General features: G+C 41.0%; 1 protein-coding gene across 5 annotated transcripts in view; it reads right to left on the bottom strand.

The window, feature by feature from the left end:
- LOC127370874 (mediator of RNA polymerase II transcription subunit 13-like) overlaps window positions 1-13,007 on the bottom strand; it is a 75,951-nt gene that overhangs the window by 59,457 nt on the left and 3,487 nt on the right. The window lies entirely within an intron of this gene.

The following is a 13,007-nucleotide window of genomic DNA, read 5'->3' as shown; positions in this document are numbered from 1 at the left end:
GTTTTTTCATGCATAAAAAACAAACAAATTTTCCTTCGATCGAGCTTCAGTCAGCATTTGTGGTTTTTTTTCTGTTTTAATTCATCATTTAGGGCTCATGGAAATAGTGATTCTATATTTTGTGACATTCAATTGATCAAAATAAATTGATTAATCAAGAAGATATTAGCTAATAAATCAATACTAAAAATAAGCATTAGTTGCAGCTATAGATGTCATACATGATAGATAATTAGATAATTGTTGTTATTCAAAAATTATTTGGAACTGTATTTTTGTTTAGTTTGTTGTATCCTTTGTCATGTGCAGTAGACAGAATAACACAACCATTAAATAAATAAACATATAAAATAATAATAATAAAATCAATAATCTGATAGCAGCCTTATCAATGTTGTTAACCGTTCTGTGCTGTACTTCAGTGTGCATAGATTTCTTTTGACAAAGAGCATCAGACAATGCTGGTTTGATCAATAACTGCACAGACCAATTATGTCATATTTTCACTGACTTGCTGTTTGCACAGCTATGATCCTTGTGTAAATGTTTAAGTACATTTAGCATCTCCCTGTTGTGTCATTGTAACCTTATTCAACCGATACTTTCCCTCGCTGCGGTTGATGCTGTAAAGATACAATAAAAGTGTGTGTAACTACTGCGGTGAGAGGAGGTAGAGAATGACAGCGAGGCATAAAGGATGGCCTTGAGTGAAATACACGGAATGAACTACTACAGGAGAGACAGCATTGAAATATAGGGAGCTACAAAGAGTGAGAGAGACATGAGGGGAGGAAATAGTGTTGGGGTCAATGGTTGGAGCCTGGCCCAGCAGCTGGCATCTTCTCCATTTAATCTAATGGGATGATAGGTGTTTATGTTGTCTGTTGCAGACTCTGGGGCTCTCGGCCATGATACATTTACTGATGAGCCAGTAAAAGACGAACTTAGACTTCCACCACAGCCAGAGAGACAGTAAACACGCACATTATTTAAAATCTTCTCTAAATGAACATACATATGCAAATAGCACAGCCATAAACACATCAGTGACCCCGTGAGGTTTGTGTGTGTGCTTTGGAAACTTGTTTTTATGTTTGTTTGTGTCCGTGTGTTTGTATTTGTGCATGAATGAGTGGAGTGCACAAAAGGCATTGTTGAACAGGACAGAGATTTGGCAGGTGGTGGGGGTGGGGGGGAATCACTATGCCCTCCTATCCTGTGTTCACCCAGCTGTGAGGATCATGTTTGGCACACTCGCTCAGGCACCGAGACATCCAAGACCAGCTGAGAGAAGAAGAAAAAAAAAACACTGACCCATTTTAACACAGAGACAGGTAGAAAGGAGCAGCTCAAAGAAAATTAAAGCCTGCAGTGTCTTTGAGTGGATGAAGAAAAGGAGGCTCCACAGCTTTGATGACTATAGAGAGAAAGGCCAAGGAAGCTTGTGTGTGTTTTCACTGTGTGTTGGAATGTGTCCAAATCAAAACTAAAACCCAGCCATGCTTTTAAAGACGTCTGTGTATGCACTAAAAGCGCGCGCTATGACAAAAATATACACATTATCTTCTACACACAGATTTGTTCGCAGCACTCACTGCATCATCTTTTAAGTGTGTGTACACTGAGGTATGCACATGACCCCCAGAAACATCCTGACTGCAGAATGCACCCATAATTATAAGCATGTCCCTCCTGTAATGACAGTGTGTGTAATGGGAGATATAAACACTGGCACTGTGATAAGCCAAGCCCTAAAATTAGCCATGACAAGGTCAAGGATGCTGTTTCTCCCAAAGCAAAGAGGAAGACATCTGCTTGCACTGCCTCGTCACTCCCAGTCAATGTCAAAAGTTCTTCCACTGCTTGACACAGCTGTCTGCTGCTACTGAACCAGGAGCGGAGAGGAGGAGGAGTAAAATGTCAGAAAATATATTCACATTTCAAATATAGACAGACTAGTTGTTTGTTTTGTTGTTCTCTGGTGAATTGACTGTTCCTGATTGACTGATCCTCTCCAGACAAGTTTTAAGACATATAACATACTATCCTTGGTATAATAATTTGAGTCTGATAAGGTTTTTTCCATAAAAAACTTTTATAACAAATATATAACCATGCTAGCGGCTCTGTGAAGCTGTATTCAGGCACTGGGATGCTTTGAGCAAACATGAGCATGCTGTTCACCATCGCAGTTTAACGTGTTAGAATTCGCTAATTAGCAAGTATAGCTGAGGCTAATGGGAATGTCATAAATCTTGCGTGTATTTAGTCATAAACCAATTTTTATGACTAATTTAAATCAAAATTAAAATAAATTTTGACCCAATGATGGCACCAGATAAAAGGTTAAGGATACCGCCAGAGTTATTACAATTCATCCTGAGGGTGATGTATGTGTGCATTACATTTCATGCCAATCCATCTAATAATTGTCGAGACATTTCAAAAGTCACAAATGAGCTAGAAAGATAAAGCACAATGAATGTCTGCACAAAATCTCACAGCAACCCAACCTATAGTTGTTGAGATATTTCAGTCCTGACCATAGACTCAGATTCTTAAAATTACATTTCGTTGAAAAATCCACAGTCTATGAATACTGTTTGGAAATATGTTCTGCTTAAAATACTGTAATGTCTCCTACTTCAATGAAAAGTCTGATCTCAGTGTGTGTTCCCACATTCAACTGCAGTAACAATAACCAAGACACATTTTAGTACAGAAATATGGCATGGGGTATAATATTTCTCCAATAGCATATCGTATTTTCAGGTGAAATATTGCGCTAAATAGCCAGAGGCTGCACTATGTCTTCCACAAGCCCAAAACACAGGTGCTGTGTATTTGTTGGCTGTGTGTAAAGCACTAAGCTAACACCCTGCTGAACTCCTGTGGAGGATTAGCTGTGGCACAGTTGCAGGAAGAGGAACAGGGCTACAGTCACATGCTCCTAGGCAGATCCAAACACATGCCTGCACACAAACACTAACACACACTAACACACACTAACACACACTAACACACACACACACACACACACACACACACACACACACACACACACACACACACACACACACACACACACACACACACACACACACACACACACAGCAGCTGTGATGATGTGCAGACCAGAAGTGCTCAAAAACACTGACATGCATCAGGAGGCAGCCATATTTTCCGGCTGATGTCCAGTTATTTTTCAGTGGTGACAGTTAAGATCTGCCCATCTGTGTGTACAGTGGGTGTTTTTGTCCTGTATGCGCACATTCCCACATGTATGTTTGTGTGTCTGTGTGTGTGCAGGGTTTCAATTTCTCAGCACACTTCACTATTAGTAAGTCAGCCCTCTGAAGCTGCAGTAAAATCAGAGGTAACTAACAGCAAATTCTGATATTTGTATGAATAAATTATCACTTGTACCACATAAGAGAAAGCAGAGAAAACCTGTCAAGCGTGTCGAGCTATTATCTCGGCAACTTTGGTGTCAAATCAGTGTTGTGAGTAAAATCCTGTCACGCAAATAAAAACAACCTTTAATCATTTTATCATTGTTAGTCATTAAAAGCTTGAGGATGAAAGTTGCTGAACTTAGATTACATAGATAGAATTGATTTAGTGTGCAACTGTTCACCAGAGGATAAATTATACCATGCGCTGGCCTTATAATTACTATTTTAGCTGGTAAATGAAGCAAATTGCAAAAACCTGTTATAATAGAGAAGGTTAGCCAACTGGGATTTTACTCTCATTAATCTGAGAAGAATCGGAATCCTTTTCAGCGGCATGTATGTCTGTCAAGATAGCGGGCAAAGAGCAGAGCAAATGTGCATCCAAAGCAGAAAATTCCTCGCCATTCCTTTAGAGTACGAAAGAGCAAATCAACGATTATTCTAGGCGGCAGTCTCCGTCTCTTTTAAAAACCACCACAGGGGTAAAAAGGCAAAGAGGTCAATGGAAGAGACAGTGGATTTAGTTTTGCTGTCAATAAAGCCAGCACTCCTCCGAGCCCCTTGTTCTGTAGGTTAGCTGGTTCAATTTCCTATTGAGTGCAGGACCAAAAACAAGAGCTTTTTCCTTCCATTGCTAAGACGGACCAAAGCTTTGACCTTTCTCTCACCTCTATTATCTTTCTTGTCTTCACTCTCTCTCTGTCTCTCTCTCTCATCTCTCAGCACTCTCTCACTCACGGTCACGGACGCTTATTGAATGCATCCAGGAGTATCTCACACGTTCCCTCTCATCTTTTTTGTTATTCCTCTCTTTACGTCTTTTTGTCTAGTAAACAGAGAAAAGATAACAGCTAACCAGAATATTTTTGTGTTACCACAGATGAGGTGGAAGATTGCGCTCCATTTGTAGTATTAAGATTCCCCCTTTTCAGTTTCTTGCAGGGAGATTGGTTCTGTTTTATTTTACATACTTGTGTACTTTTTAAAATTGGTTTTAAATAGGAACCTAAACTTATAACCAGAGAGTTCAAAATAATTTCCCGAATATAGGGTGAACTGAGCCCAGGCTTGGAAAACATAATCTGTATCCCCACCAGAGGTCAACCTCAGTGCACCAGACATGTGCTTGTAATCAAAAGAAAATATGGAAGTCCAAACTTGAATCTTTAGCACACATTGCTCAAACAGAAAGTACTGGATAAAGTCTAAGTCATGTGACTTAAACAAAAAAAGGGGATTCCATTTCCAGCGAATCAAAAGGTTTTTCATACTGCAGGTCTAAAAGACTGACACATGCTTACAATATAATATATACTGCATATTGTTTGAAACCCAGGAGCGTTACAATGCAGAGGAAACCCCAGTTACTTAGATAGCAGAGCTGAGAGGAAAACACACTTGACATACACTTTGCAGGAATGTCTCTGCAGACTCAAAATATTTTGCTCCTGCTGTTCTTTCTCAAAAACTTGAGGGACCTTTTGAATGGACCTCTTGAACTCCCCAACATGCAGCTGAATGTATGTTTGTGTTGTAGGAAAGCACACACAGACAGACATACAGACTTTTTCATACTTTTTCCTCACTCCACAAGGCTTTGCAGCTGCCTGGGACAGAAAGAAAGGCGTGTAGTGACAGCATATCTAAACATGACCCTGTACTTGCAACTTCCCTTCACGTTCATGACAAGTGACCTTTAATCATAACTCAACGTAAATGAAGCCAACTAAAAGAGGAATCATGAAAAACGTATGTGTGCACAAAGAAGTAAAGAAAAAAGCAATATTCAAACTGGTTATATGCAGACACTTCTCTATCAGCAGCTGGTGTGAATATTTACATCTAAGTTGAGAGGTGCCTAGTGCTCTATCAAAGCTGACAGAAAGCGTATGAGAACCTCGTCTACGAGAGATGCCGCTTCTTAAGGAATCTCACAACAGTGTAAGAGCCTCACAGTCTGATAGTCTGACAAAGGAGGCACTTTAGGCAATTGAAAGACAGCTTGTATCAGCAGTTTTACCTACTCTGGCACAAGTGATACACTTGTTCTGTCAGAGTGGCATAGCTTTCTCATCAACGTCAAATCTGTTTAGACACTTGACAAGCTGCCAATATTTGGGGTGTGTTCAGATCGTTTGTGATGCCTGTGTGACTTTAGATAAGACTGGATGTCTTTATCAGACACATGCAACACTATCTATATCTCTTTTATTCAATGTTAAAGAACAGAAAAAAGTTAATTTTGTTTAACAGACACTGAGAGAACTGACCCAATACAACTTATTTGAAGTTTCAGCAGAAAGATTCTTTAGTTATAATGCTTAAGATTTTCATTAAATCAAACCATGTTTTTGATACTATTTATGGTGTGCATTTATCTTTTTACCAAAGTCACAATCTGTATTTACCTTTCTATATTGTAATTTTCATTGTCAGTGGTGGAGTCTGCCATTCGTCCAATACCATTATATTATCATTATCATTATTATGTTATCATTAAGTTACTTCTAATGTTAACAAAATTGTTCCTACTACTGCTAGTTCACATTAAAAGCATACAACTGGTATTTTGGGGGGTATTTTTAACAGCAGATGAGTTTTAAATAACCAACAAACTTTCTTTTGTTGCATGGAAAACAACGTGCATCATTCACAGCAAGAAATCAGATGGTGGTTGCAGATGGTATAATGAAAAAAGGCAAAATATTGACTGATTTCTTTATTAAAACAATGAGAGTTTGTTTGGCTGCACTGTAAACGGATACACCCATGGCTCTGTTGTTGTATTCCTGACGAAGTAGACGCTCAAAGAGTGCTTGATGTAGTATTAAACCACACTTGCTGTTACCACCAGTAACCACAGAGTCACCACATCAACCAGGACTGAGAGTTAAAACTTTAATGACACAATTTTTCTTGAATGCATCAGAGCTGGCACGTCAAAGCAGGTGCAAAAACAAGCATGGACAAAGACAATGAATGTTGGGTGGCTGTGCCGCTAAGTCGGCGGTGAGAAGTCACTAGTTAGAAGAGCAAGTGGCAGAAATCAGAACAGACAATGACTCCCCCTTCATCAATTAACCCACTGAAATCAAATTAACCCACAAGGAGTAGCGCTCCCCTCTGGCATTTTACACCACAAATGAAGAGCAATGCACATTACTGCACTTGTGAGGGAGCGAGAGCGACACAAAAGCACCAAACAGGTGTAGAAAGAAGGCCTCTGGGGCTGCAGACACTAAACAGATGCTTTTCCTCTGCCTTCTGCCGCCACCTTTGCAAGTCCCTACAAAACAAGGGACCGTCATTTGATCTGTGTTCTGCTGTAGCATCCAGCCCTGGGAGGTGAGCAAGCCAAGCGCCCTAATTAGAGCAGCGAGAGTCCCCAGGGCTGAGTGACGGATAGACCTGCCAATCACGCGGCAGAAAGCCTCCATCAAGCCATGACTTCTCACCTGACACAAAGAGAGGCGGGAGGCAGGAGGCGACAGCAGTACAAGACCAATAAGGACAGCAAGACATTGTGTACAGTCACTCTGCCGCATCTAAAAGGGCTGACAAGATCCCCAGCCATTTGGCAAATAAAACAACACAGAGCTGCAGCGTCAGGCTGCTTTTAAAGCATTAAGGGACAGGCTAAAGCAGTGGCCCTGCTTAGCCTAAATTATTAACGTGCAAATAAATAAACCAGTCTCTGCTTTACTAGTGTCTCTGGTGTAACTTAATTAACCGTGACAAGCCACGGGGAGGAAGAAATGAGCGAATGACACAGACAAAGACCGAAAAACTGACAACCACAAAGAAGGAAAAACAGAGGACAGAGAGAAAAGTAAAAACAGTTGCTAGGCAACATACAACATCTATAGGAATTCAGCAAGGTATTCCGTTTTTGAGATTTCTGTCTCCAGGGTTACAGTGGTAATATACCAATTCAAGCACTTCTGTGGTCCCTTACTTTACTCGTAAAATCACAAAGGAGTGTACTGTATGTCTGTATGTCTCTCCTGAGCAGAACTACACCTCCATTTGCTCCCTTACAGCTGGAATTAATAAACTCAAATTTGGCTGGAGATATTATCAAGCACGTCATACATGTGCCAGGAAAGTCCTGGGATTACCAGAAGCAATACATTAACATTGCAGTATAGGATCACTTACTGAGTTTCTTTAGTGAGAGAATGAGAGAATGAGAGAATTCAGCGCAGTAATTGTACAATTAGCACTGCATGGAGGCTTCTGAAATGCCTACAAGTAGTTAATAGTCTGATTGTTCCTGAAATTGGGTAAATGGAGCATAAGCTGTATGAAAAATATCTCATTTGGCTTGTAATTTCCTGCATTGATTTTTTTCCACAGGGATGCTATTTCAGATAAAATGACAGCCCTGCATAAGTCAGCATGACTTTTCTTTGTTTCATTACACACCAGATTAAGAAAATATAAAGGAGAAAAACTGGAAAGCAACAATGCCTGTGTGTGTGAAGGACGTGGGCAGGGCCGGGGCATTAAATTCACCGTAGGTCACACCTGAACAAGTTTCAACCCGCAACTCACCTGGCTGCTGTCAGTAATCTGTAGTTTGCTTACTGAGTGGGAGTGGCAGCCAATCAAAGCTTTAACACTAAAAGTCCTCTGCAATTCTGCTAACACGCTCGACACATACACACAATCTTATGTAATCCCACTCAAATATTCCTCTCCTGTCCATTCACTCGTTGCAGCAGACACAATGGTACCATGGCATGTTTATATCTTTGCTAACACCACCCTGCCTAAACACTTATCCCTATGGCTCCATGCTGACTCAGTCATGCCTGGTAAATACTCTATCAAACCTTTTGTGTCTCACTTTTATACTGCAAAGTCCATTTATTCTATGAGACAAGCCAGGACTGAAATTGAGCTGTACACATTTTCATTAGCATCTGAAAAATCATGGGTGTCTGCCTAATTCAAGATGAGAGAGAGTGCCGTTTGGCAGCGCAGGGAGAATCAATGCACCACAAACGGCTGTGAATCAACAGTCTGCACATAATGTGTTTGTTCTCATCAAGTATCCGTCTGATTGGTTGCAGATAATCTCTCAATGGAACATGAACACATGATAATTAGAATTTGCAACAGCACAGCAGACAACATTAATGTTTTCTCTCTCCCCTTGTTTTGCACACCCTTTAACCTAAGTGTGCTCTAACTGCAATTGAATCCCAGCCAACCATGATATTGGCAAAGCTGTCTGGCTTGCAGAAAATATTTGCCCAGTTACAAGCAGGGCAGCGTCTCCCTTTAAAGAAATTCTCTTTGTCAAGGTGTCTGCAGTCAGATGAAGAGATTGCAAACAGACAAAGCCAGTGACTCTTGTGTGATGGCACAGAGACCAAGACCATCATCGAACACAAGTTTAATCTACCAATTAGGCAACAGGCTTCAGAATTTGGGTTCAGACCAGCGGCAACACACATCCAAAATATAACTGATTGCAGGAAAGTGGTGTTAATCCGCAGGGGGAAACACAAGTGTTCAGGGGAAACGTGCCTGAGCCAGGTGGAATGTCTCTGCTGAAGATAAGCATATTGCTACAAGAGACAGAAAACTAAAATCAGCAGTGGTGGAAAATAAATATGTACATTCACTTAAATACGGTATTTAAATACTTGGTGCTTAATACAACTCCACCACATTTCAGAGGGCAATTTTGTACTGTTTGCTCCATTACATTTATTTAACAGTCATCTTTCTTATTATGATTTCAAGAAAAATCTTGAAACCAGGTTCAAATGACTAAAGAGTCAATAACTAATAAATATATCGCTTTTAAAGGCGGATTTTCTTTGCAGCACAAAAGATATAAATGATCACCCACACTACACACAGTACATACAATATACCATTAGCTTCATCTTAAACAGCTACAACATTAAAATTCTATTTTACAGGTAATTCACAAGTATCTATCTATATTATAATTAAACACACTGAAAAGGACCATTCTGAATAGAAAGTAAATTTTGATGATAATACTTATTTACTAAAGTAAGGTTTTGAATTACCTCTAATGGCGTGTTTGCAAGGTGCTGTATTGAATTCTTTGTCTCCCACAGAAATTCAGTATAAAAAAAACACAGCAGTAGCAACACCGTGACAATCATGTGGTTAATATCCATTTATCTATCTAGCAGTTTATCAGTTCGTGTGCCAGCTAACTGGCTAACTTTCCAGCTATTACAAGCACTTGATGGCACCAGCTACTGCCCATTCCTACCAATCCTTCTTTCCCACTCAGCCTTCTGTCGCCCTGCACACATGCAGGAACAACCAGTGGGCGCCGAGAATAGAACACAGCTGGCACTGCAGGGCTTACATATTTCACACTCAAGCCACCGTGCTCCAAAATACTCCTGCCCATCCCGTCCCATTTCCAGCTCCGGGACCAGCGGTGGTTCCCTCCCCCCCCCCCCCCCCCCCGTCTTTGAACCGTTCTTCACCTCTGTGGCAGGGCCCTGACAAGCCTACTGCTCAGATAAGATCCATGACTACACCCGGGAGAATTTAATAGAAAAGAGATGTGTAGTAAAAACAGAGGCACGAGTGAAACACTGTCTTCCTGTTCTCAACCCATACCCTGCCCTTTTTCTGTCAGTGGCTAAACCATAACAACGCTTGTTCACAAACCATTTTCTTATGGCAGCAAACTATTTGAGGGAACCTGTATGTCTGTGTCTGACATACAGAATGCCACGTTCACCGAGGTGGGCCACTGTTGGGATGAGTCCTATTGCGATGACAAGGGATTCCCACAGCAGTGACAGGGGCAGATTAGTGGGAGGTGCCACACACAGACTCAAGGTGAAGCCAGTGCTAGCTGTCAAAAATTGCAAGCGTGCAGAGCCAAAAGTGCAGGTTGGGCATAGGGGGTGGACTGTTAAGTGTGAAGCAACCAGATGGAGCTGCTCCATAGGGCACGCAGCAGAAGACTGTGGGTGAAGCCTCGGAAACCTGGACTGATCCTCTCCTCGTGTAAGAGGACGCTGCCATGTCTTCAAAATGATCCTTAGATAGCTCAATATAAACACTTTTATAGTTTTATAGCTCTTACAGCACGTACCAACAGCTGGCATCGAGTCATAGTGATTCATAGTGATGTACAGTTCATCAGATATTGCTGCTTTAAAAGTCTGGTAATAATCTATATTCTTCTTATGCTCAATAAATCCTATGAAAAGTCCAGAAGCAGCAATAATATGATTCTGCTAACAATAGTTGCATGTGCAGTTTTTATTCCTCTGTGCCTTAGAACTCCATTGTGGTCCAAAAACTATTGAAAACACATCAATGAACACAGTCCTGAATCAATCCCACATACAACATATATTATGCCTCTTTGCATAATGTTTGCTAAAAACTACAGTGCCCAGGTATATCTGGAAATAAAGTACCCCTTTTTTTAAAAATACATACATTTAGCCACAGCATAGCCATAACATAAGCAAACATCAAACAGCAAACAAGAATTCCCTTAAATATAATTAAATACATTGTACAGCTGAAAAATAAACATATCTGCAATATATCGACCAGAATTAGCTTCACATAGATTTATTGATCAGGCTCTAGTTTAGACAACAAAGGATCCGATCATTTCAACTGAGAATGCCTCTGGCCTCTTTTCTTGAATACAAAAGGGAGATATGGGAAATAATATTGTTTTGGTACCAAACGATACCCAACCCTGTACAAACTCCAACTTGACCGATTCTCTGGCTCAGCAGATCGTGACACACACTTCATCCAACTACTGCCTCTTTCTCATCCCTAAGCATCGCTGCAATATCCACCACCATTAATAACGAGGAAATGCAAACAGCCTATATTAAAAAGGCACCATCCCTGATTACCTGCTTCTTCTTACAAGGCACGGCCACTCACCTGCCATAAATCAAGACACTGCTGTTAATAGTATTCCCTCAGCCTCATCTCTTAGCACTTTAATACCATGCCAGACAGTAGCATCATTATTATACATGCAAGATCTCTATTGGAATACAGTTTGGCTAATGAGCACCTCTTAGTTGATCACATTAGACCTGCACTTGAGGACACTTAATTACCAGTGTTGCACTCTCTGTCAAGGGGACAGAGGAAGTCCTTTAATTAAGGTCTCTGCATTCTACCTGTGTTTGTACAAGCGTGCGTCCTTGGGATATAGGAAGCACTCACGGCCCAAATAAAGGCGATAAAACAAGGTGTGTACGTGCACACGAGAGTGGGTGGAAGATTTAGTGTGTGCATGTGTGTTGCATTTGTGATACATATGTTTGTGTGAGCATGTGGGTGTTTATTATTTTTTTCCCCTCTCTCCGTGTTGGTGCTTGTGTTTGCGAATGCATCTGTGTGTGTATTTGTCTGCGTGTGTATAATATGATGGGTGTTTGAAGTTTGTCTCCTGAGTCTGGGATGGTTTACAGTGTTTACAATACACACACACACACACAAACACACACTGAGGCTTCCTGTGTCGTGAGGCTCTTAACTGTCTCTCTCTCCTTGCATTTCATATTCAGGCTCAGGGACTCTGGCTCAAGTCAGTGTCAGAAGAAACCTGCCCAGTCCACAGAAAGATGACTGCTTTCTCTCGCTCCCTCTCTCTCATTACGTTCCTCCCTCTTTAATTTTCTCCCTTGCTCTGTCTCACTCTTTCACTCTCAGTTTCTCTCTCAAATAGGCTGAGGCTAGCAGTCAGGAAATGCACATCAGTCATAATACTTTCCTAAAATGAAAACAGATTCAGCTGCAGTCCTTCAGTGGCTCTCTCTCTCACACTCACTCCTTCAGCTTAAAACATTCCTCTGTTTCTCCTCTCGTCCTCCACCCTTCCCTCCTCCGTCGCCACTTCAACTTCAGCTCACCAGCTCGGATCTTTTTCTCCCACTTACAAGGGTCTCGTTTGCTTTCTGTCACAGATGGGTGATCACCAGCAGCCAAGACAGTTGTTTTGTGGGTTGTGTGATCGCAGCGATCTCAAGTATGTGACACCACATGACAGTAGTCTGCTGCGCCTCCATAAAGTCCCACAGTATTGGGCACTTATGCTTTCTAAGGTACTTTTAATTGATGCAGGTTGCAATAACACACAGTAAATCAGTGTGACGGACGAGGTTGGTGCATGTTGGAATGCTGTTCAACAGGCTGTCAGACCAGAGCTCTCACCGGTTAGCCACAAGACCTTTATGTAAGCCAATGTGACCTGGAGGAAAAGGTTAAGAAGTGAACGTTGTATCCTTGCCCTTTTTGGAACTCTAAATAACCACGTTAGGCTTGCGACTCATGCATATTATCATAAGCATATTTGTTTGACTGATTGATTCATTCAGTCTATTAAATGGCAGTGAATATTGTAAATGTTTACTGGACACAAAGCTGACATCTTCAAAAGTCAAAATACAACAATCAAAACCCCCAAAAGACAACCCAGACAAAAGCAGGAAATCCTCACATTTAACAAGCTGGGACCAGTAAGATATTAATATAATATCAAAATTTTCTCAATTAAAT

Source organism: Dicentrarchus labrax, unplaced genomic scaffold (genome assembly GCF_905237075.1).
Source record: "Dicentrarchus labrax unplaced genomic scaffold, dlabrax2021, whole genome shotgun sequence".
NCBI lineage: Eukaryota > Metazoa > Chordata > Actinopteri > Moronidae > Dicentrarchus > Dicentrarchus labrax.
This window is presented reverse-complemented; position numbering and strand designations above follow the sequence as displayed.